The sequence below is a fragment of the Cyanistes caeruleus genome, chromosome 18 (assembly GCF_971803275.1).
Source record: "Cyanistes caeruleus chromosome 18, bCyaCae1.hap1.1, whole genome shotgun sequence".
Classification (NCBI taxonomy): domain Eukaryota; kingdom Metazoa; phylum Chordata; class Aves; order Passeriformes; family Paridae; genus Cyanistes; species Cyanistes caeruleus.
The window spans coordinates 13153420-13176903 of NC_141718.1; the positions used below are offsets into that span (position 1 = coordinate 13153420).

General features: G+C 53.9%; 1 long non-coding RNA gene across 1 annotated transcript; it reads left to right on the forward strand.

The window, feature by feature from the left end:
• Positions 1-7745: 7745 nt before the first annotated feature.
• Positions 7746-14699, forward strand: LOC111936785 (uncharacterized). The gene is made up of 4 exons (XR_015277760.1): positions 7746-7906; positions 13530-13757; positions 14080-14324; positions 14587-14699. It is a non-coding gene; the product is annotated as an uncharacterized LOC111936785 (long non-coding RNA).
• The last annotated feature ends 8785 nt before the right edge of the window (positions 14700-23484 follow it).

Sequence of the window (23484 nt, forward strand, 5' to 3'; positions counted from 1 at the left end):
TTCTGTGAATTCTTTTCAGAGTCAGGTTACAGAATCACAAAATCACAGAATATCCTCCCTGGAGAGACCCACAGGATCACCCAGTCCAGCCCCTGTCCCTGCCCAGACCCCCCAACAACCCCACCCTGGGCATCCCTGGCAGCGCTGTCCAAACGCTCCTGGAGCTCTGGCAGCCTCGGGGCCGTGCCCATTCCCTGGGGAGCCTGGGCAGTGCCAGCACCTCTGGGGGAAGAACCCAAAGGCACCTGGGATGCACCTGGAGTCCAAACCCACGGGAGGGGTCCAAGGGCGTGGAAACACTGGAGGCTCAGCAGGAGGCTCTGCTGGAGTTTAAACGCAGGAGGGAGAGTGCTCTGAGCTGCCAGGGCTGCCCAGCCTGGCAGGAGCAGCACATCAGCCTGCACAGCTGTGCAGGGGATTAGCAGCTCAGAGAGGCTTTGCCTACAGCTGTGCAGCACAAGGGCAAACATATGTAAAGAAAAAGCCTTTACATATAATCTTAATCTAATCTGGGGCTGCAGACTCTCCACACTCACCCACAATCACACATCACAGCAAGCAAGCAAAGTGTGTTCCAGGACTCTGTGCTGGTCACAGGCTGGGTTGGGGGTTGTCCAGTGCCACAGCCACAGGAACTGGCCATTGTCACACTGGGCACCTGCCTCTCACCTGCACATCACCCACCCCTGGCACTGCCCAAGAGCAGCTTAGTGAGGATCCATGCAGCACAAATTTACAAGATTCCATCTTGAGATAAAGCCTGGAGACATTTAAGGGATTAAGGGACTTAATTTATCTGCAACAGCTGATGATCTTTCCATGGCAGAGCAGTTCCCTTGGTCCAGTGGAGTGCAAGGGGGTGAGAAACTGCTCTGAGCTCTCCAGGTTTGTGGGTTTTACAGAATTTTACAGAATCCCAGACTGGTTTGGGTTGGAAGGAACCTTAAAGCCCATCCAGTGCCACCCCTGCCATGGGCAGGGACACCTCCCACTGTCCCAAGGTGCTCCAAGCTCTATCCAACCTGGTCTTGGACATTTCCAGGCATCCAGGGGCAGCCCCAGCTGCTCTGTGCCAGGGTCTCATAACCCTTCTGGCATCAGAGGATTCCACAGCTCCCAGCAGGGGAAGGTCTCTGCTCCCCCGACTGCCTGAAGGCTTCTATCACACCTGGATCTATAAAAGTGTTATAACAATACCTACTGCTATTTCTGTCATCAGCAGTGGGTCAGATAGCTGGATTTCCCATTCTGCCCCTCAGGGATGCCTTGGGAGCCCGGATTCCCAGCTGGCTTTTCCCTGCTGGGCTCCCCCACTTTGCCTGGTCTCAGCCCTGCCAATCCATCCTGCACCCCAAGTCTGACCAGCTGTGACATCCTGAGCAGGAAGAGAGGAGGGATCAGCTGGCTCTGGGAATAAACAGCCCATGGGCGGTCACCCAGAGCACACAGCAGGAACAGGATTTGGGGCAGTTTGAGGCACTGGAGTCAAGGGATGTCACCTGCAGCTCACCTAAAACTTTTGGGGGAGGTTGGTGTGTAGAGCAAGGATTTAAACCCTGGAGAGCTGACCATCAAATGGCCTAAAGGCAGAGAGCAAGGTACACAGAGCCCCTGGCTTTGGGGGCCCTTGGACAGGAGCAGGAGGAGTCCAAGCCCGGGAACGCTGCAGTGGCCACCAGTGTTGTTTGTCAGAGACAGGACAGGCCTGGCAACCCAGGGAACACCTGGCAGGGCTGAGAGCAATGGTCAGTCTGGAGTGGACACGAGGAGCTCTGGGGTGTGTCCTCTGCTGGGCTGTGCTGCTCTCCTGGGGGACCTCAACCCCTCCTCCTGGTGCTGCCAGCGCTGGAAGGCTTTTCCCTGGCACTGGGTTGAGCTGGGGCTGTCATGGGGTGGTCACTGGGCAATCTAGGGCAGGAAAGCACTGATTTCACCACCCCAGGTGTCTCTCAGGAATTCACAAAGTTGTGGGCAGACTGTGCCACTGGGAACTCATTGAAAATCCACAAAATGACAGAAAAAACTCCTAATTTTTGTGTTTCAAGCTAATTAAGCCAGTATTAATTGAACCAAATTTGCAAGCACAGGCTCAGTCCCCATCTCCTGCCATTGGAGGGTTGCAGGGATGCAAGAAGGAGAAAGAAGTTCCCTGGGAAGAGGAGGGGCTGAGAAGCAACCAGGATGGGCTCCAAGGAGGAAGCTTTTACGGTCTGGCCTTGGCATCCCAGATGGACTCAGGACCTCCCCAGGCTCCCACAGAAGCTGCTCCCCAGCTGGTGCGTGGTGCTCACAGGCTGCTCGTTTCCTGCTCAGGGCCCTGGCTGCTGCCATCAGCAAAGTCAACAGGAGTCCTACAAATAGTTCAAACAGCTTGGAGTTAAATTTGTGGGTATTTGTGGCTACTGGGAAGTGGCTTTATCTTTAGCAGGGAGCTTTATCAGGAGCAGGGGAAGAAGGAGGGAAAGAGGGCAGAATGAAAAAAAAAATCTGTAAAATTTAAGGACATTTGGAAAAATTTCAGAAAAATTTCGGATTATTAATCAAAAAATTTTAATCAGAAATAAGGACTTTTAAAAACAATAATTTTTGAACTCTTAAGTTGCCTGGGCTTTCACAAGAGAAACAGAAAACCTTGGTATTCTGGGTAAGTAGGAAAGAAAAACTGGATTTATCCATCAAAATCTGCACATCTTCTTTCTCTGTGCAAGCACCTAAAGGTATGTTCTAAAAGTGATCCTGTTAATCCTGCTCAGAGGGAAATATGCCAGAAAATGCCAGACTTGACAAACAACAGTTCTGTAAGGAGAATCACATAATGTCCTAAATTGTGAGGGGCCCACAGGATCATCCAGTCCCAGCCCCAGGCCCTGCCCAGACCCCCCAACATCCCCACCCTGGGCATCCCTGGCAGCGCTGTCCAAACGCTCCTGGAGCTCTGGCAGCCTCGGGGCCGTGCCCATTCCCTGGGGAGCCTGGGCAGTGCCAGCACCTCTGGGGGAAGAACCTTGCCCTGCTCTGCAGCCTGAGCCTGCCCTGGCCCAGCTCCAGCCCTTCCCTGGCTGCTGTCCCAGGGCTGAGATTGGAGCCTTGGGAGGAGCTGTGCCTGCTTGGGAACAGCTGTCAGTGAATATGGGGACATGGTCTGATGTGCAGTCCAGGCTGTGGGGGCAGAGATGGAATGAACCCTACTGGGAAGAGCTCTGGGGTGTCTGGAGAGGATGAGCCAGGCCGAGGTCAGTGGAACAAACTGGTTGATATTTGGCCCCCTTAAGGACAAGAGGAAGGTCCCAGGGGCACTGGAGGCAGAGCAGTGGGACACTAGCACTGGCTGAGGGCTCGTGGCAGACACTGCCATGCCAAGAGCAGAGATGGGGTTTGGAGGCCACGCAGTTGCCAGGCTGAGTTGGGTGTTGGTCATGAACCTAGAAAGAGAAGGAGGCTGGAGGTTCTCTGGCTTGGTCACCTACAAGGTGACATTCACATTGAATGAATCCACATCGAATTGCTGATGAAAACCCAGGCTTTAAAGCCAAGGCATATTTTCCCAAATAAATCCCTCAGATGTCTCTGGCATTGGCCTTTTCCTCCTGGATGATGTCAGCATGTTGGGTGCTCACAGACGTTTTCCTAGAATCCCAGAATCCCTGAGGCTGGAAAAACCTGCCCAACCCATCATGTCCAAGCTGTGCCCAATCCCCACCTTGTCCCCAGCCCAGAGCCCTGAGTGCCACCTCCAGCCCTTCCTTGGATCCCTCCAGGGATGGGGACCCCAAACCTCCCTGGGCAGCTCCTGCCAAATTCTTACTGCCCTTTCCATGGAGGAATTCCTCATGTCCAACCTGAGCCTCCCCTGGCGCAGCCTGAGGCCGTTCCCTCTCCTCCTGTCCCTGTTCCCTGGGAGCAGAGCCCGACCCTCCCCGGCTGTCCCCTCCTGGCAGGGAGTTGTGCAGAGCCACAAGGGCCCCCTGAGCCTCCTTTTCTCCAGGCTGAGCCCCTTTCCCAGCTCCCTCAGCCGCTCCTGGGGCTCCAGACCCTGTTTTGTAATGTGGAGTTTGAGGAAATCCAGGCACAGCCCAGGATCTGGGGCTGAACTTTTTTCAGCCAAGCTCTGGCTTCACTACATGAGTTATGTCCTGGTGGCTCTGCAGCTTTGCAGTGACACAAACCAGGAGCGTTTGGCCCATTCAGATCAATTCCTGGAGGGTTTTCATGGGATATCTGGTCCTTGAAAGAAAATCTTTGTAAATACACCTGCCTGGGGCAGGTGAGCACTGCTGTCAGCGCTCTGGGGAATGAAGCAGTTAAGGACATTGAAAATAAATATCAATATATTAAATAAATAGTAAAATATCAAGGAGAGAAACTTTCTCATTTGTTTTATCAGTCATTGCTGGAAGAATGCAGCTCTAGGTAGCACATGATGGTGCCATGAGAAGATTTAAATGTCACATCTTTTTTCCCTAATTCACAGCAGGCAAAGGCAGCTGCCCATTACAAGTTCTTGCTAAAGAAGGACACAGGTAAGAGTGGCCTCTCAGAGCCCTGCTTAACATGCTCAGCCTTCCCTGGGTATTCATCACAAAGCCAGCCCTGCCTGCTGCAGGCTCCTCCAGCCCACTGCTGCTCTGCTGCTCCTTTGGGACCCCCGACACAACGCAGAGCTTTGCAGGAGGAGGGAACACACAGGCACTCTGAGCACTTGTGCATTTGTCACAAGCAGTGCTGGGGGCATGAGGGGGAATCAATGGGATGTGTCTGCACTGGGGAATCAGGAGGGAAGAGCATCCCTTGGGCCCAACTCCTGCATCACCCAGTGCTCAGTGCCGGCAGTGCCCAGTGCCTGCAGTGCCTGCAGTGCCCAGTGCGTGCAGTGCCCAGTGCCTGCAGTGCCTGCAGTGCCTGCAGTGCCCAGTGCCTGCAGTGCCCAGTGCCTGCAGTGCCCAGTGCCTGCAGTGCCTGCAGTGCCCAGTGCGTGCAGTGCCCAGTGCCTGCAGTGCCTGCAGTGCCTGCAGTGCCCAGTGCCTGCAGTGCCCAGTGCCTGCAGTGCCCAGTGCCTGCAATGCCTGCAGTGCCTGCAGTGCCCAGTGCGTGCAGTGCCTGCAGTTCCTGCAGTGCCTGCAGTGCCTGCAGGCTGAATGGGGCATTGAGAAGGACATGGTACCCTTTTGCTCTAAGCATAACGAGACCTCTCCCAGGATTTTGAACAGTCAGGCAGTGTGGAGGGAGGTTGGGTGTGCAGGGAAAGCAGGATCAAGGGCTGAGTGTCACAAAATCACAGAATCATGGAATGTTTTGGGTTGGAAGGGACTTTAAAGCCCATCCAGTGCCCCCCTGCCATGGCAGGGACACCTCCCACTGTCCCAGGCTGCTCCAGGCCCCAGTGTCCAGCCTGGCCTTGGGCACTGCCAGGGATCCAGGGGCAGCCCCAGCTGCTCTGGGCACCCTGTGCCAGGGCCTGCCCACCCTGCTCATCACCCTGCCATGGCTCCAGCAGCTCCTCTTCTCTCTGCCACCCTGTAAGCTCCTTGTATCCTTCACCTGTCTGATCTCCATCCTTCAGGTCACCACGGTCATGTTTGCCCCTGGATTGCCTGGACACACATTGATTCCTACAGGAGCTGGAATGGAAAATTTCCCTTGTCCTGAGGGGTTGCAGGACTGGCAAGGCAGGCCCAAGGTCTGTGTGGTGTGTAGAAATTCTACACATGTCTGCTTATTCCTCTCTATGTAGCCAGGTTGGGAGCGCTGGGGGCGTTCTGGGAGACCCCAGAGCCCCCTCCAGTACCTAAAGGCTGCAGAGCTGAGGAAGGACCTGAAGCATCTCAGTGCCCAGGAAAGGCTGAGGGAGGTAGGGCTTCTCAGCCTGGAGAGGAGCCCAAGCTGAGAGGGACCTCAGCCCTGGCTGTCCCTGTGTGTCCCTGTCCATCCCTGGCTGTCCCTGTGTGTCCCTGGCTGTCCCTGTCCATCCCTGTGTGTCCCTGTGTGTCCCTGGGTATCCCTGGCTGTCCCTGGGTATCTCTGGGTGTCCTTGGCTGTCCCTGGGTGTCCCTGGGTGTCCCTGGATGTCCCTGGCTGTCCCTGTCCATCCCTGTGTGTCCTTGGCTGTCCCTGTCCATCCCTGTGTGTCCCTGTGTGTCCCTGGCTGTCCCTGTCCATCCCTGGCTGTCCCTGTCCATCCCTGTGTGTCCCTGTGTGTCCCTGGCTGTCCCTGTGTGTCCCTGGCTGTCCCTGTGTGTCCCTGTGTGTCCCTGTCCATCCCTGTCTATCCCTGGCTGTCCCTGTCCATCCCTGTGTGTCCCTGTGTGTCCCTGTGTGTCCCTGTGTGTCCCTGTCCATCCCTGTGTGTCCCTGTCCATCCCTGGCTGTCCCTGTCCATCCTGTGTGTCCCTGGGTGCAGGAGGGGCAGAGCAGGCCCAGGCTCCGCTCCAGGCCCAGCAATGGCAGCAGAGCCATGGGCAGGGGCTGAGCCCAGGCCCTGCCCTGCACAGGAGGCAGAACTTGTGCCCTGGGCAGTGGCCAGCCCTGAGCAGAGCCCAGAGAGGCTGTGGGGTCTCCTCCCTGGGGATATTGCAGAGCTGTGTGCACACAATGCTGTGCCCCGTGCTCTGGGATGGCCCTGCTGGAGCAGGGAGGTGGCACCAGTGACCCTCTGAGCTCCCTGCCGGGCTGACCCATCCTGGGATGTTCACCCACAGTGGCTGAAGCTCTGAAGTGATTGCTTTGTCTGCTCTGGTGTCTGCTGGATCCTACATGGGACCATTGCTCACACACCCAAGTGCTTCCAGCAGTGCACCAAGCATTGCCCCCCTGCCCCTTCCAAGCAGGAATTGTTTCTCCTGGGGATGATAGCAGGGGAGAAGCCAAGGGGGTGTTTCCTGTAAATCCAGCTCCTTCTCTTGGAGCAGCAGAGAAGACAGCCATGTGTCATTGTCTGCACCCCTGGGATGGAGCCTGAAGGTGGGAAAATGTTCTGTGGGCAGAAGAACTCCCACAGTGTATTTTTTCCAGCAGAAAACACCAACAACTGCAGCTCTGCTGACTCCTGACACTGTCAGTTCTTGCCTGCTTTGAGGCCTCTGTCTGATTTCATCGCTGGGGAGATTACCTGGCAGTGCCCCCTGTGTCCTGATGTGACCCTGAGCAGGAGCCACTACAGCTGGGAAATCACCTGGCACCCACCAGTATGAGCATGGCCTGAGCAGCTCCAGAGGAACCCAGACTGGTTTCCAGCACCCAGAGCTTGATGCCACGGGGACACTGATGCCAATGGTTATGTCAGCAGGCACTTCTGGAAGGGACCTGTCAAGGTGGCCAGAGCCCTCTGTGCCCTGGAGAGGGTGGGGGATGTTCCCCCTCCCTTTGCCAGGCTTGTGGGGTGCAGATAATTCCAAGTCAGCAAGGGAGACAAAGCCCTGCTCCCAATGCTCCTTGATCCTTTTACCCCCTGGGGCCTCACTGGGACACCCTGTCTCCATCCCCACCAAGGACTGGGATGAGCAGATAAACCCCAGGTGAGCTCTTAGGGAAGTTATCCCCATCGGGTCTCAGGGCCACCCCGCACTGAAGGAAATGCCCTGTGCAGTGGCAGGATTGGGCACAGAGCTGCCTGGGATCTCCCTGAGCCAGAGTGGAGGGCTGAGAGCTGTGTTCCCTGATCTCATCAGCCCCCTCAGGCCCTACTGTGACACCCTGTGCACATGGAATGTCCTGGCTCCATCCCCAGGAAGGCCTGAGATAGGCAGGGAGCCAGGACAGAGCTGGGGAGCTCCCCCTGCCCGTCCCAGCTCAGCTCAGGCTGCCATCCTGACTCCTCTCACAGCGCTGATTCCAGCAAAAGCTGCAGCTTTTGTCCACGGAGGAGCTGGGATTGGCTCAGCTGGACAGAGCGTGGTGCTGATAACCCACAGTGAGTTCCATCCCCACATGGGCCATTCACAGTTGGACTCCATGGTCCTTTGGGTCCCTTCTGACTCAGAACATTCAATGAGTCTGTGAAAATCATCTCAAGCTTCCCCCTCCAAACACATATTCCCTTTCCAAGCTCCACAACTGCCCGATGTGTGCCTGGTTTGAGGAGGCTGCTCCCACACTGACTGGGACATGCTGGGACCCAGCTGCCGGACCAGGATCGTTCCCAGGCTCAGCGCTGCCAGACGGTCACGGCTGAACATTTAATCAAGCACTGGCATCCTGTGCCCAGCCAGAGCTCCTGACAGCACTTGAGGAGATGGAAATGTAACATTTGAATGAATGGCCCTTTAATTACGCCGTGGCTGCCCTGCTCTTTCTGTGCCCGCTGCAGAAAGCCCAGGGAATGTTAATGGAGCAGCTCCCAGCCCGCACCTGCTGCTGGCTGCCTGCACTGAGCACAAATTAAACAACTAAGGCAAAGGAGGTGACTCCTGCTCTGCAGCCCCAGTGACTTTCCTTCCAGGACTGGGGACACCCTCAGAGCACCTGTCCTTGGTGGAAATCCAGTTTAAGCTCCTGAATCCATGCAAAAACCCAGCAGGGGAGGCAGTGTCTCAATCAGGCAAAAGCAGCATTTGAACTGCACAATGAGACCGGCTCTTCCAGGGATTTCATCCAAGCACAGGCTTGGCCTGACCTTTTCTTCCTTTTTTTGGGGGGGCAGTGGGGGAGCTCATTCTGCTCGGAGAGCATCGGAGCGGAATATAAAAGCTTTAAAAAAACTCCCGAAGCCAAATGTTTCTACTTACAAATTACTCCTTTGTAATCCTCAGCTGGGAAGCAAATTCGCTGTGCCCTGGCCAGCTGAGCTGTCCCTGGGAGCCATGGAGGGGACATGGCACACATCTCTCCTTGCTAGGCTGGCAGGGGGTGATGCTGCAACTCTGCTCCTTCAGGAGAACACCAGCACCTAAAGGGGCTCCAGGAGAGCTGGAGAGGGACTGGGGACAAGGGATGGAGGGACAGGACACAGGGAATGGCTTCCCACTGCCAGAGGGCAGGGATGGATGGGATATTGGGCAGGAATTGTTCCCTGGCAGGGTGGGCAGGCCCTGGCACAGGGTGCCCAGAGCAGCTGGGGCTGCCCCTGGATCCCTGGCAGTGCCCAAGGCCAGGCTGGACACTGGGGCTTGGAGCAGCCTGGGACAGTGGGAGGTGTCCCTGCCATGGCAGGGGTGGAAGGAGATGGGTTTTAATGTCCCTTCCAACCCAACCCATTCCATGATTCCAAAAATATGAGAGAGGCTGTGTAAATCCAGGATTTATCTCATCGCTATTTAGTGGAGGAAGGAAACGGAGATAAAGCACCAGCCAGGGTTTGTCACAAGACTTGGAGAGTTTGCTATTGTACTTTTAGCCAAATGAAAAGGTGAAAGGGAGCCAAGACCTTTGATATGGATTTGTTAACTGAGGCAGAGAGTCCCCAGTAGTCAGCCTGGAGCTGCATGAGCAGGATGGGAGGCAGGGATGGATTCCTGGAGGGGTCAGGCTCTTTGCCTCTTGTGAGGACAAGTCAGAGCATTTTGTATCAGCCCTTGGCACAGGGGTCAGGGAGATCCCCAGCAGCTCAGGGCTGTCCCAGACCCGGGCACTGATGCCCAAGCCTGCCACTATAAGTGGGATGTCCCTCAGTGCAGGTGACCCCAAGTCCTAATGGGGATAGCTTTCCTAAGTGCTCACCAGGAATTTATCTGCCCTCTGCTCCAGGCAAATAGGAACAGAAATAGGGAAGGTGGAAAGTGGAGCCCTGGGTGGAGAGGTCTGGCTGCTCCTCCAGTTCTGCCACACCTGAGCACAGCACTGTGCCACCACATCTCAGCCCCTTATCCCAGCTCCAGGGCTCTTTCTCTGCTGTCCAGCCTAAAGCCAAGTGCAGCTGATTGAGCCCCTGCTTCTCTGACCCTCCTGCTGAGGTCCAGGGAGCCTTTCCAAACCCACCTGCATCTTTGGTCCTGGCCAATGAGGAAACTTCTCTTTTCTCCTCTCTCTTCTCTCTTTCCTGTCTTCTCTCTTCTCCCTTCCCCTTCCCCTTTTCTTCCCCCTATGGACAGTCCTGGGGACTGTGGAAAGAAAAACAAAATATCTACCTGAGAGATGCCTGTACATTGCTAAAATTTCTTTGTTTAATCTCAGGGAGAAGCAGGCTCAGGGAGAGAATCTTTGCTGTGCAGCTGCATTCAGCCTGAGAGAAGAGGAATCGGGGGATACAGCCCCGAGTGTCCAAAAATTGTATGATATTTGTCATGGTACCAGATAGGGAAAACAACTTAAAACCTTCACAAGTGTGAAAACCAGGAGCAGTGGCCTAGAAAACATCTCCTGCTGGGATCCGGAATTCACTCACGGTCACCTGTGGCCTTCCAAAGTAGGGGTGCTGTTAGAAATGCTGGAGTGTTGCTCAAAGAGCAGGGACCAGGATCTCATCCCTCGGGAAGGAAAAGAAATCCTGCAGCCAGTCTGCTTGGCCTGAGGGATTGTCCCTTTTAGGGGGCATTGGATTTCCTCTCTCAGCTCCTCTGAAGTTTCTTTGCCTTCTGCACAGCTGCTCCTTCTCTCCTGAGCTATTCATGGAATCGTCAAGTCCTGGAACAGTTTGGGTGGGAAGGGAAGCCCATCCAGTGGCCCCTCTACCCTGGGCAGGGACTTCCACTGTCCCAGGCTGCTCCAAGCCCCATCCAGCCTGGCCCAGAACAGCTGAGGGTGGCAAATGCCCAGCTTAGTTGTCATCATAGAATAATAGAAATATTTTGTGTTGTCAGGGGCCTCTGGATGCCTCTCCTTCCCTCTTGTGCTCTCAGCGGGGTGAACTGTAAACCTGGACCAAGCTTCTCAGTTTTGGTTTAGAAAATGTCCAGGCATTGAGATTTTCCCCACCTCTCTAGTCCTGAAACTGAAGAATATTTCCCTGGAAATTTTCCCAGTTGCAGATCATGTCCATTCTCTGTTAAACTTCATATGCAGTTCTGAGAAGAGTTTGGCTCCATCCTCTCCACAGCTCCTTTTAGGTGACTGTTTTTAGAGCATTTGCATTTCATCCAAGCCACTCTAGTTTGAATCCTGCCCTTCATTCAAGCTGGGCATTCCTCACAGGGCTCAGCCTCCCAATGCCGTCCTGTAAACCAGGAATTAAAATTGAAAACAGGATCAGTCTCAAGCCAGCCCTGTCTGAACAGAGCCCTGCTTGGACAGAGCTTTGGAGGAGCTCTCTGGGAACAGCCTTCACCTGCTTGCATCCTCATCCTCTCCAGAAATCTGGATCTGTTTCCCTGCTTTGCTCAGGAACATCCTCTTATGCTCTGTTAACAGCCTTAAAGTCAAGAGATTTCACATCTATTGCTTCTTTTTATCCACTGGGCCAGTTATTGTCAAAAAAAAAGACTCTGATTTGTGATGATTTCTTTCTGACAAATCCCAGCTGGTTCTTTTCCACCATCCAGAGATCTCACGTGTGCTCTAAGCTGCAGCTTGGCACTGCTTCTGTGCCTGGTTCCAGCACTGGGCTGAGGCAGTGACACTTTGCCCCTCCTGCTGCCCCAGCTGCTCTCCCCATTCCTGCCACTGGCCCAGGGGCTCTGCAAGGTGAGCTTTGCCCAGAGCTGGCAGCAGCTGGCTCAGGTTCTCCAGGCCCTGGCACCTCCACGTCCTGCTCCAGGGGGAGTCTGAGCAGGCTGTGGTTCCAGTTCCTCCTTCAGCCCCTCCTCCGGACCTGGCTGTGGCAGGAGGCTCCCTGCAGCTCTTGGGGGTCTTCCCTGAGCTCTTTCACCTTCCAGAGAAGTGGCAGAGTGGTCTGACAGTGCCAGTATCTGGCAGCTGAGCACCCTAAATATGTCCTGCTCTGTCCCACAGACAGAGGTGGGTTTGGATTCCTGACTTGATCTCCCCTCTGGTACCGAGAATTGTTCTCCTGGGAACCCCTCTCCAAGTCCAGAGTCCTGGGAGTCCTTGGCAATGGAAAGGAGGCATTGACTGAGCCTCTTCTGCATCCCTGTCACCCCATGGCCTGTCCCATTCCATTGGTTATCCCTGCCCTTTTCATGGTCATGCTTGGCCAAAAAATCAGAATTATTTTCTGTATAATAAATCCTGGGATAACAAATGAGGATGGAGGGTAATGAGGAGAAGCTGAGGGAGCTGGGAAAGGGGCTCAGCCTGGAGCAAAGGAGGCTCAGGGGGCCCTTGTGGCTCTGCACAACTCCCTGCCAGGAGGGGACAGCCGGGGAGGGTCGGGCTCTGCTCCCAGGGAACAGGGACAGGAGGAGAGGGAACGGCCTCAGGCTGGGCCAGGGGAGGCTCAGGGTGGATTTTGGGAGAATTTCTTCACATAAAGAGCTGTCCAGCCTGGCACAGCTGCCCAGGGCAGGGGGGGATCCCCATCCCTGGAAGTGTGGATATGGCACTGGGGACCATGGTTCTGGTGGCTTTGGTGGAACCTGGCAGTTCTGGGTTAATGGCTGGGCTCAAAGATCTTAGAGGGCTTTTCCAACCTTAATTATTCTCTGACTCTGTGTTCATACATAATCAGATTTATGTCGTGGATGGATGTATTTCTGTATTGCATACACGGGTCCCTCCAGAGCCTCTTGGACTGTGAATTGAGTTGTGCTATAAATTGCCAAGTTTTTTATGCTCAGCACTAACCTTTGCAAAAAACCTTTACCTATCCCTTCATCTCACAGTGAGGAGCTCTGCCTGCTCCCTGCCCTGCTGGGCCCAGGCTTCAGCCCTGCACACACACCTGGTTTAGGTGCCACAGACGGGTGTCTGTCAGTGGGGAGGGGCTGCCCTGGACTCATCCCCAGCCAAAAGAAGCAAGGGGATTTATAACTCCTGCTTTTCCAGCCAGGAGTCCCAAAGCCAAGTGCTGAGCTCTGGAGAGCTGCCTGCCTGGCAGAGGGCTGGCAGGAGCCTTGGAATCCAGCCAGGCTGATGTCAGGGCTTTCTTCTCCCAGGGGGACGTGCTGCCGTGTAGGAATCTGCATTATCCATTCTGACAGCATGGCAAAGCAAAAGAGGAATAAAACTGACTTTAATCCATCAAAGCACCATCAAACCCTGGCTGTGCAGTTTGTCAGGGATACAAAACAGGAAACAAATATGTGCACAAATGTTGACATTTACCAAAGATCCTTTTCTTTAAGGTCTCTGCTCTGGGGACTGCGGAGAGGTCCTGGAGCTGATCCAGGCCGGGATGAGTCAGAGCTTCTCCCGCATGGCTGCAGAGTCCTGGGCTGGACAGGAGCCCTGAAACCTGGCTGGACACCCCTGTTAATCCTGGGGAAAGCCAGAATCTCCAGGAACATCCACAGGCTCTCTGCTCTCCCAGGCCCGCTTCTTTGTGGAGTACAAACAAAGAGAATTGGACACTGGGAGGGGTCAGCGCTCACACATTTATTGCTGAAGGATGTTGGGACTCCAGGGAATCCCAGGATGATTTGAGTAGGATGGGACCATCCATGGAAGGGACACCTTCCACTGTCCCAGGCTGCTCCAAGCCCCATCAGCCTGGCCTTGGGCACTTCCAGCTGCTCTGGGCACCCTGTTTATCTCATTTTCCTCAGCTTTCAGAAAAAGAATCATTTCTCCTGTGGAGCTTCTGAGCACATCTGTCTGACGGGGACTGAAGGAGAAGCACAGGACTTAACCCCATCCCTTGGGGTGGTGCACTTGGAAAGAGATCAGACCTGGACATGACAGTGACATAAGGACAAAGAGGAGAACACTTGTGGAGCCAGTCCTGCTCTGCTCCTTTGGGGAAATAGAGGGGTCCCAGCAGCATTACTGGCAAGGTGAGGAAGTGAACTCTCAGTGGAAAAAGGGCAAAGGACAAGTGAGAATTTGATGTTATTTGCTGGGAAAATGTTTGAATCTGCTGGAATTCATCCAACTTTGGGTATTGCCCCATCCCTGGAAGTGTCCAAGGCCAGGCTGGATGGAGCACCCTGGGATGGTGGAAGGTGTCCCTGCCCATGGCAGGGGTGGGACTGGATGAGCTTTAAGGTCCCTTCCAACCCAAACCATTCCATGGTGTGGGATTGTTTGGATGTTCCCAAGCATTACCCAGTCCTACATCACAGCCAAACCCAGCAGATGTTGGCTTTGCCATCACAGGCAGAGAAGTCACTTCCCTCTCTGCAAGGACACCTGTGGCAGCAGCAGCCAGGTGGGACCAGGCACGTGGAACAGGCAGCTCTTCCTGATGTCCCCATGAGAGCCTTAAGTCCTGCTCAGCCTGTGGGTGCAGGAATGCTCTGATCCATCCCATGGTGGGAAGTTCCGTCCTGGGATTTGCTGAGGAGCAGAATCTCCCTGTGCCACAGGCAGGATCACCAAACCCAGAGGTGAAGCATTTGCAGGTGAAGGGGTTCATTAATTTCCAAGTCCTCAGTGTTCTCAGGAGCAACCCCATCCCCATCCCCATCCCCATCCCCATCCCCATCCCCATCCCCATCCCCATCCCCATCCCCATCCCCATCCCCATCCCCATCCCCATCTCCATCTCCATCTCCATCCCCATCCCCATCCCCATCCCCAGCCCTCCTTTCCCAGCTGGAAAAGGCTGCCCAGGGCTGGCAGCTCTGGTGATTAAACCCTCAGAGAGCTGTTCTTCTCTCACAGCCCCAGCTGCAAGAGTGAGGGGATTACACGAGACACTTGGTCCTGAATGAAAATCATATCCGAGCCAAGCTTGTGACTGCAGAGAAAAGCTGGAAATGCAATTCCTAACATAAAAATAAAAAAAAAATAAAAAAAAAATAGAAGGCAAATAAACAGCACCTGAATTTATTAATTTTTAAAATCTCATTATTTTTGGGCAGCATAATGTTGTTGGAGACCCGAGTCAAGTGTTTGGGCGGCGGGAATTGATGAGGAAGCTCTGCATTCAGTGTGAGCAGGGAAAGAGCAGCACAGGGCTCCTCTCAAAGCCACTGGCACTGTCTCCATTCCCTGGCCATGTTCCTGGAGTGGGGCTGGGAATGTTCCCTGTGCAGGGTGATGGTCCCCATGAAGAGGAGGTAGAAGGAGGTGGATCAAGAAGTGTGGCACACCCACGCTCTCATCTCAGCATCCCCATGCTGAGAAGTTAACTTGGTATCAGTGTGGCAATCCCTGAGCCAGTCCTGTCATTGGGATGTCCTCCCACGGGGACACTGGCCAACAGCTTGACAGCTCCAAGGGTCCCCTGCTCTGGGTGAAGTGAAAAACGGAAAAATGGAATTGTTGGCCCTTAGCTTGGCTGTGCTGGCCCCACCTGCTCCTCTGGCTGCACCTCATGGGTCAGGAAGGGCTGGCAAATCTGGGCAGCCCCAGCCTGGCACATCTTGGCAGGACAGAGCATGGCAGGACACAAGGACACAGGTGGGATCCCCCTCCTCTCCCTCCTCTGTCCCCAGGACTTCTGTCAGCTCTGTTTGTCACCAGAATTGTGGAAAAGCCCCCGAGCAGCCCAAGGAACAGCTGTGCAGACAAAATTCCACCTCTGAAAATGCAGAAGAGCAGGAGCCTCCCTTCACTCACCTCATCCGGAGGTGAGTTCACCCTTGGGAACCCCTGGGCCTCCAATGTCCCCATGGGAGGACATGCCAATGACTGGGATGGCTCCAGAATTCACACGCTGACAGAAAATCAAATTATTCTGCACCTCCATGTCCTGGGTGAAGCTCCTGCCCTGGTTTGAAGAGGAAGATGAGGGCTCTTTCCAGCAGGAGTTGCTCACGGGTGGGAATTTGTTGGAGAGGATTATTCAGGACATAAGACACTTGCTTTTATCAGGCAGCTTTTTAAATGTGCCAGAGAGAGGGGAAAGGTCTTCAGGGAGGGGTGAAAATGAGCTGGAGGATGAGGAGCATGGGTTTAAAATGAGCATAATTTGACCAGCAAGCCAAGATTGATTTAGGCTGGATTGGGCTTGGAGCAACCTGGTCTCATGAGAGGTGTCTCTGCCCAGGGCAGGGAAGGGGAGCTAGATGGGCTTTAAGGGCCTTTCCAACCCAAACCAACCTATAATTCCATGACTTAATGGAAATTTCTGATGTAGCCAGGAGAAGGCAAATACCTGCCCACCCCTGCTGCACGGGGCAGGAACATGGGCTGACAGCTCCCTGCTCACACCCATTACGGCCTCAGGCTGTGCCTGCAGGGAAACCCAAGGGTCCCACAGCACCTGCAGTGCCAGGGCAGCTCCTGTGCATAACCCTGTGTGAAAACATCAGCTGTGCTGTGAGCTGAGCAGGCAGGCTGGGATAACGGCTGAGAGTGTGAGTGTATGTGTGTGCACTCTGTGTGTGTGTGTGTGTGTGTGTGTGTGTGTGTGTGCACTGTGTGTGTGTGTGTGCAGTGTGTGTGTGTGTGTGTGTGCACTGTGTGTGTGTGCACTGTGTGTGTGTGTGTGTGTGCACTGTGTGTGTGTGTGTGTGTGCACTGTGTGTGTGTGTGTGCAGTGTGTGTGTGTGTGCACTGTGTGTGTGTGTGTGTGTGTGTGTGCACTCTGTGTGTGTGTGTGTGTGCACTCTGTGTGTGTGTGTGTGTGTGTGCACTGTGTGTTTGTGTGCACTCTGTGTGTGTGTGTGTGTGCACTGTGTGTGTGTGTGTGCAGTGTGTGTGTGTGTGCACTGTGTGTGTGTGTGTGCGCACTCTGTGTGTGTGTGTGTGCACTGTGTGTGTGTGTGTGCGCACTCTGTGTGTGTGTGTGTGTGTGTGTGTGTGCACTCTGTGTGTGTGTGTGTGTGCACTCTGTGTGTGTGTGTGTGTGTGCACTCTGTGTGTGTGTGTGTGCAGTGTGTGTGTGTGTGTGCACTGTGTGTGTGCACTGTGTGTGTGTGCACTGTGTGTGTGTGTGTGTGCACTGTGTGTGTGTGTGTGCACTCTGTGTGTGTGTGTGTGTGTGCACTGTGTGTGTGTGTGTGCACTGTGTGTGTTTGTGTGTGCACTGTGTGTGTGCACTCTGTGTGTGTGTGTGTGTGTGCACTCTGTGTGTGTGTGTGCACTGTGTGTGTGTGTGTGCACTGTGTGTGTGTGTGCACTGTGTGTGTGTGTGTGTGTGCACTGTGTGTGTGTGTGTGTGCACTCTGTGTGTGTGTGTGTGTGCACTGTGTGTGTGTGTGTGCAGTGTGTGTGTGCACTGTGTGTGTGTGTGTGTGCAGTGTGTGTGTTTGTGTGTGTGTGTGTGTGCACTCTGTGTGTGTGTGTGTGTGCACTGTGTGTGTGTGTGCACTGTGTGTGTGTGCACTGTGTGTGTGTGTGCACTGTGTGTGTGTGTGTGCACTGTGTGTGTGTGTGTGTGCACTCTGTGTGTGTGTGTGCACTGTGTGTGTGTGTGTGCACTGTGTGTGTGTGTGTGTGCACTCTGTGTGTGTGTGTGTGTGCACTGTGTGTGTGTGTGTGCACTCTGTGTGTGTGTGTGTGCAGTGTGTGTGTTTGTGTGTGTGTGTGTGTGCACTGTGTGTGTGTGTGTGTGTGTGCACTCTGTGTGTGTGTGTGCACTGTGTGTGTGTGTGTGCACTGTGTGTGTGTGTGTGTGTGTGCAGTGTGTGTGTGTGTGTGTGCACTGTGTGTGTGTGTGTGTGTGTGCACTCTGTGTGTGTGTGTGTGTGCACTGTGTGTGTGTGTGTGCACTGTGTGTGTGTGTGTGTGCAGTGTGTGTGTGTGTGTGCACTCTGTGTGTGTGTGTGTGTGCACTGTGTGTGTGTGTGTGTGTGCACTGTGTGTGTGTGTGTGTGTGCACTCTGTGTGTGTGTGTGTGTGCACTGTGTGTGTGTGTGTGCAGTGTGTGTGTGTGTGTGTGCACTCTGTGTGTGTGTGTGCACTGTGTGTGTGTGTGTGTGTGCAGTGTGTGTGTTTGTGTGTGTGTGTGTGTGTGCACTCTGTGTGTGTGTGTGTCCCTGATGGTGGTGGCAGTGCTGCCCAGCAAACACAACTTTTGTCATTCCCAGGAGGAAGCCAAAGGCCTCTACTGACCTGGGGTGTCGGGGCTGGCCTAGCCCTGATCTGCTTCCAGCAGGTGCTGGCAACAGCCCACAGCAGTCCATGAGCTGCTGCTTCTAAACTTTATCCAGGAGTTTAGGAAGAGGGACCTTAAAAGAATAACTCTGGGGTGTCCCAAAGGGAGACAGAAGAAACCCCACCCTGAACATCAGATTCCTCCCAGCAAAGGGCTGAGGACACTGGTGACGCCCTGTGAGTCCCCCACCTCACTGTGTCTGCCCTCATCTCTGGCTCCCCCACCCCTCTGTGACTGCCTCAGGGACCTGGGCTCTCCAGGCCAGGTCTGAGTCCCCAGAGCCCCCCAGGGACATTGTGGGGGTGATCACAACACCAGAGGAGAGGACACACACGGGGAGTTTTTGTGTGACGGGTTTTATTGCACCCCTAAATAAGGGGTTCTGTATCAGTTACATGACCTCAACTCTTAGACTGACAAATACTAAGTGGACTTTGCTTCATGTGGTGCTTTCCCTTTCTTCCATGATGAACTTTAGTCAAGAGTAGCCTGGAGGAGGCAGGCACACCCTGCCCTGAGAAAATGAGCCCTGAGAAATGGTGGATTTTCCCTTGGGTCTGTTTTCCCCTGCCAGGACCCAGCCCTGCTACCTCCCAGGCTGTCCTGGATGCTGCATGTCTAGCTTCCCCCCTGGAATACGCCATACCTGTGATGTTTGACATTCCCATTCCCACTGTATCAGCAATTCCCAGCATCCTGTCAGTGGCTGATGAGGCAGAACTGCCGGAATAGCCCCAGCCTGAGCGGGCTCTGCTGGGACAGTGGCTCTGATCCACACCTGCTGATGGAGCCTGGCAGCTCACAAGGGCTTTCAGAGTCTTTGGGACAGGTTTTAACCGGTGCTGGGATTTAACTTGTCTGTGTCATTTCAGACTTCCACATCTGGAAGTGAGCTGGTCTGGACTAGACAGAAAGCTCTTTGCCATGAGTCCAGAGCATCCAGTCCTGTGCTGGGAGGCATCAGCCACCAGGAGTGTGACTGGTGGGCTCAGGCTGCCCCAGGATTCCCCTCCTTCCTAGGAACTCCCGTGTCTCTCCCTGGACTTGGCAGCAGCTTCCACCAGCTCTGCTCAGCACAATTTACCAGTTGGGAAAACTCCCTGGGCACAGCCCTTGCCCCTTCCCCACTGGAACCCCAGCAGGAGCCGGGAACAGGCTCAGCCCAAGTGTTTTGCAGCTCTCCATGCTCCAGCCCAACTCCTGACTGTGCCTTCCTGCCTTTTCTGGGATAAACTGGCTCGGAGTGAGTGCTCTGTGTCCTGGGGTAGGGCTGGCAGCAGAGCCTGGGCTGCAGAGGGAAGGGGAAGGGGAAGGGGAAGGGGAAGGGGAAGGGGAAGGGGAAGGGGAAGGGGAAGGGGAAGGGGAAGGGGAAGGGGAAGGGGAAGGGGAAGGGGAAGGAGCTGGCTCAGGACCACAAGGTCACGGATGAAACTCTGTTTTCATTGAAACATCCTGAGGCTGCTGATTGTGGAGCATGGAAAGGCCGGTGTGTGCAGGGCGGGCTCAGGGCTGGATGTGTGAATTCCCAGGGCTTCCTTCTGAGAGCGCTTAGAAACACTTTCTAGTAGGAACCCCAGCTCCACCAAAACTCCCACTGGTTCATGCCAATATTTTCACCCTCTTTGCCCTTCCCAGAGCTGGGCAGTGCTCCCAGCACAGCTTCTCCTGCTCAGTGCTGGGAGGGGAGGGAGGCAGAGTATCCCTGCAGTGGGACCAAGATTTGGCCTCTAGTGGAGGATGCCTAGAGATGTCCAGACCCCTGGTTTTTGGCAGAGGAGAAGTCTGTCTGCTGCAACTCCCAGGAAATTCTCCCCCAAGAGATTGTTCCCCTGCCCTGGGGCCAGGCTGGGTTTGGTGGGACAGTGGGACAGCCTGGCAAAGCCTTGCCCAGGGGCTTAAATCCTCCTGGGGTTCTGTGGTGGGTTTAGCTCTGGCTAAAATCACCAGGGCACTTACTCATTTCTTGCTGTGAAGTATCAGAATAAAACCTCCAGAACACCTTTCCTTCCTCTGCCCAGCTTTTTCCTTTCCAAACTATGTAGAGACAAAACCTGGAATGTTAAAGCAGTACCAGCTATACAATAATCTTTCCATCAGTCTATGTAGGGAGAGGAGTTTTCTCTTGCCATGCCATGGAGACTTCTCCACAAGAAACAGTTTTCTCATGACTTTTCATTTCTACAAATAGCAGCTGCCCAGGCAAAAAGTTCTGCATTGTGAAATTCCTCCCATTTTCACAGCCCTCCTAGAGGTGTGTCCATGGGCCATGAACTCAAGGGGTATTATTTTAAGAATGAGTTGTTCAAAGGAAAGGTTCTCTTCCTCTGTCTCTGTGATCATCTCTGGGAACAGAAGCTTTCTTCTTCTTTCCCTGGGGCAAAGAATCTTCCTCACTCTCATCTCTCTCTCTGTTCAAGCTTCTCATGGGATCACAGCTACTCCAGCATCTGCTTGGCTTCATCAGTGGATGCCTCTGCTCAGACCTACAGCTTGAATACTTCATCCCCCCACACTCTCTCATGAATTAAAGGAGATATTTCAGTGTATCATTGCCCATCTCCATGGCCCTACCAAAAAAATTTTCAGCCCCATTAGAGCATCTCCTCATCCCTCTTCCATTTGAGGCTTGACTCCTTCCTTTACTGACCTTGGTGTTTTCGCGTTGTCTTTCCATGTGTTGTTATCACCCTGAAATTACAGCCTTCTGATTGTATGGAGTATTGTATTTTCCTGTTATTTATCCTTTTGATTGTTTATAATGTTGCTAGTTTCTTTCTTCATTTTTTTTTCCTTTTCTTTTTGTTAAACCAAAAAGGGTGAGATGTCACCCTGAAAACTCAGCTTCTGAGCTTGCTGACATGGTTTTCTAAGGACTTTCCCAGGACAGTAACTGTAAACATAGATATGTGTACATTCTTTCTGTTACACGTCTTGTGATGGGCATCTCTCCTGGCCAGTGCAGTGAGAAAGTGTTATCCTGACCATCCAATCCCTGGCCGTGGTCAGAAGCCTATAAATCCTGGGAGGAAAAATAAACTCTCTTCCTTTCACCACACCTCGACCTGTGTCCGTGTGATCTATTCAGCACCAGGGGCAACATGTTGTCACTCCTTTTCTCTCCCTTGAGAGAGGATCAAGGTATGCAGGTCTCATCTGTGTAGTGAAAGGATAAAATTGTGGTTAAGTCTTGCCCAGGCCTCAGCAGTCTCGGTGTTGGATTTCCAGTGTTGGATTTCAGACCATGCTGGTGCCTCCCTCAGCCCAGCAGCTGCTGGTAGGTTGCTGGCTTGGCCTGGAGCAGTCAGTGCAGGCTGGGGTGGGTTTAGTGTAAGCGAGACCTCAGGAGCCATGGCTCAGCCCAGCCTGGGGCACCACAGCCTCCATCCCTACCTGGGAGCTGCTGGGGTCCGGCCTGGCCTCCCCCAGGTCACACAGGTCACACAGGCAACACAGGTCACACAGGCAGCACAGGCAGCACAGGTCACACAGGTCATGCAGGCAGCACAGGTCACACAGGTCACACAGGTCACACAGGTCACACAGGCAGCACAGGTCACACAGGTCCCACAGGTCACGCAGGCAGCACAGGTCACGCAGGCAGCACAGGTCACACAGGCAGCACAGGTCACACAGGTCCCACAGGTCACACAGGTCACACAGGCAGCACAGGTCCCACAGGTCACACAGGTCACACAGGTCACACAGGCAGCACAGGTCCCACAGGTCACACAGGCAGCACAGGTCACACAGGTCACACAGGCAGCACAGGTCCCACAGGTCACACAGGTCACACAGGTCACACAGGTCACACAGGCAGCACAGGTCCCACAGGTCACACAGGTCACACAGGTCACACAGGTCACACAGGCAGCACAGGTCCCACAGGTCACACAGGCAGCACAGGTCCCACAGGTCACACAGGTCACACAGGCAGCACAGGTCACACAGGCAGGACAGACAGCACAGGCAGCACAGGCAGCACAGGTCACACAGGCAGCACAGACAGCACAGACAGCACAGGCAGCACAGGTCACACAGGCAGCACAGGCAACACAGGCAGCATAGACAGCACAGGCAGCACAGGTCACACAGGCCTTGGGGGAGCAGAGCCATCCCCACTGAAGCTCTGTTACCTTTCGTGGCTGGAAACAAAAGAGAGACAGTTCCCAGGTTTGTGGTTTTTAAAAGGTGGAATTCATAGAGGTGAATCAGACTTACAGCATCTGATTTCTAAATGGTGCAAAATGTTGACAGTTCTCAAAACAACCAGATGTTGGCCTGTCTCAGCCACAGAGGCAGCTCCCAGCAGCTTCTCTCAAAGAAACCACTTCTGTGTGTGGTTTCTTACCCCTTTCCCAAATATCAATTAATGTAAAACCACCACAGGGTCTGAGCTTCACTTCTTCCCACCACAGCGATCCACAAGCATAAAGCCATGAGGTCGAGGCATCAAGCCATTATTTCATGTCTATCACCTCCCCAGGCACCAAACACCTTCCCCCCTGCCCCCAGGCCTTGGCAGCTCAGAGCTCTGCTTGCACCCACATCCCCGCACATAACTGGAACCCCTCCCCTGCTGCAGACTTTGGGCCTTGTCTCACCATCCTCCAGCATTCTGCTGTGTCTGTTTGTCCTGCCAGCACCCACCTCCCCAGACCTGGCTCTCTCCTCACCACGACTCAGACCAACTCTGGCACTCACTGGCACCATTCCATGGGCTCTCCAAGGGAAAGGCAGTGCTTGGACCCATCAGGAATGACCTGCTCCTTGTGTCACAGGAATGATGAAGAGGATGATGATCCATGTGGAAGTCCCCAGTGCCTCACGGTGGATTCTCTGTGCGAGATAAAATAAATTAGCCAGGAGACAGACTCCTGTTTTATGCCTTTATTAGGACTCAACCTTGGGGTGTGGGCTTGAGGGGTCGCTTGCACCATTGCTGCTCCCACACTGCCAGCTCTTGCACCATTGCTGGTCCCACACTGGCAGCTCCAAGGAGGAGGCACAATTCAGCTTTGCAGCACACCCTGCAGAGCTGGGACCTCCATCTTCATGAAAGTAGCCAGGAGGCCCGTCGTTCTGGCTCGTTGTCTAGGGTGGTCAGTCCTTTCCAGTCCTCTTGAGGTCATGGTGATGTTATAAGGGATCTTTTCATGGAACTTGGGAGGTTAATTGAAGTTGTTATCATTAGAGAGTTAATTAATACCGTGATAAAAGTTAACCATGTTTAATTATGGTGTAAAGTTGTTAAAATGATTGTTTAGTATGTTGGAATGTTCGGGGTTGATATTGGATTGGGGTCAGGCGGATAGATTGGGGGATTGGTAAGAGATATAAGAGGACTTATGGAGACATAGAATGGAACATTCAAGAACATGATGTCATCAGCAGTGCGAGTAAGGATTGGAAGAAACATCCACCAATCATTCAACGCCCTGGGAAAATGATTGGGCCAGGATGAATGTGGCTATGACCAATCAGAGCCCCAAAAAGCAGCCAATCCTGAGACGAATCCA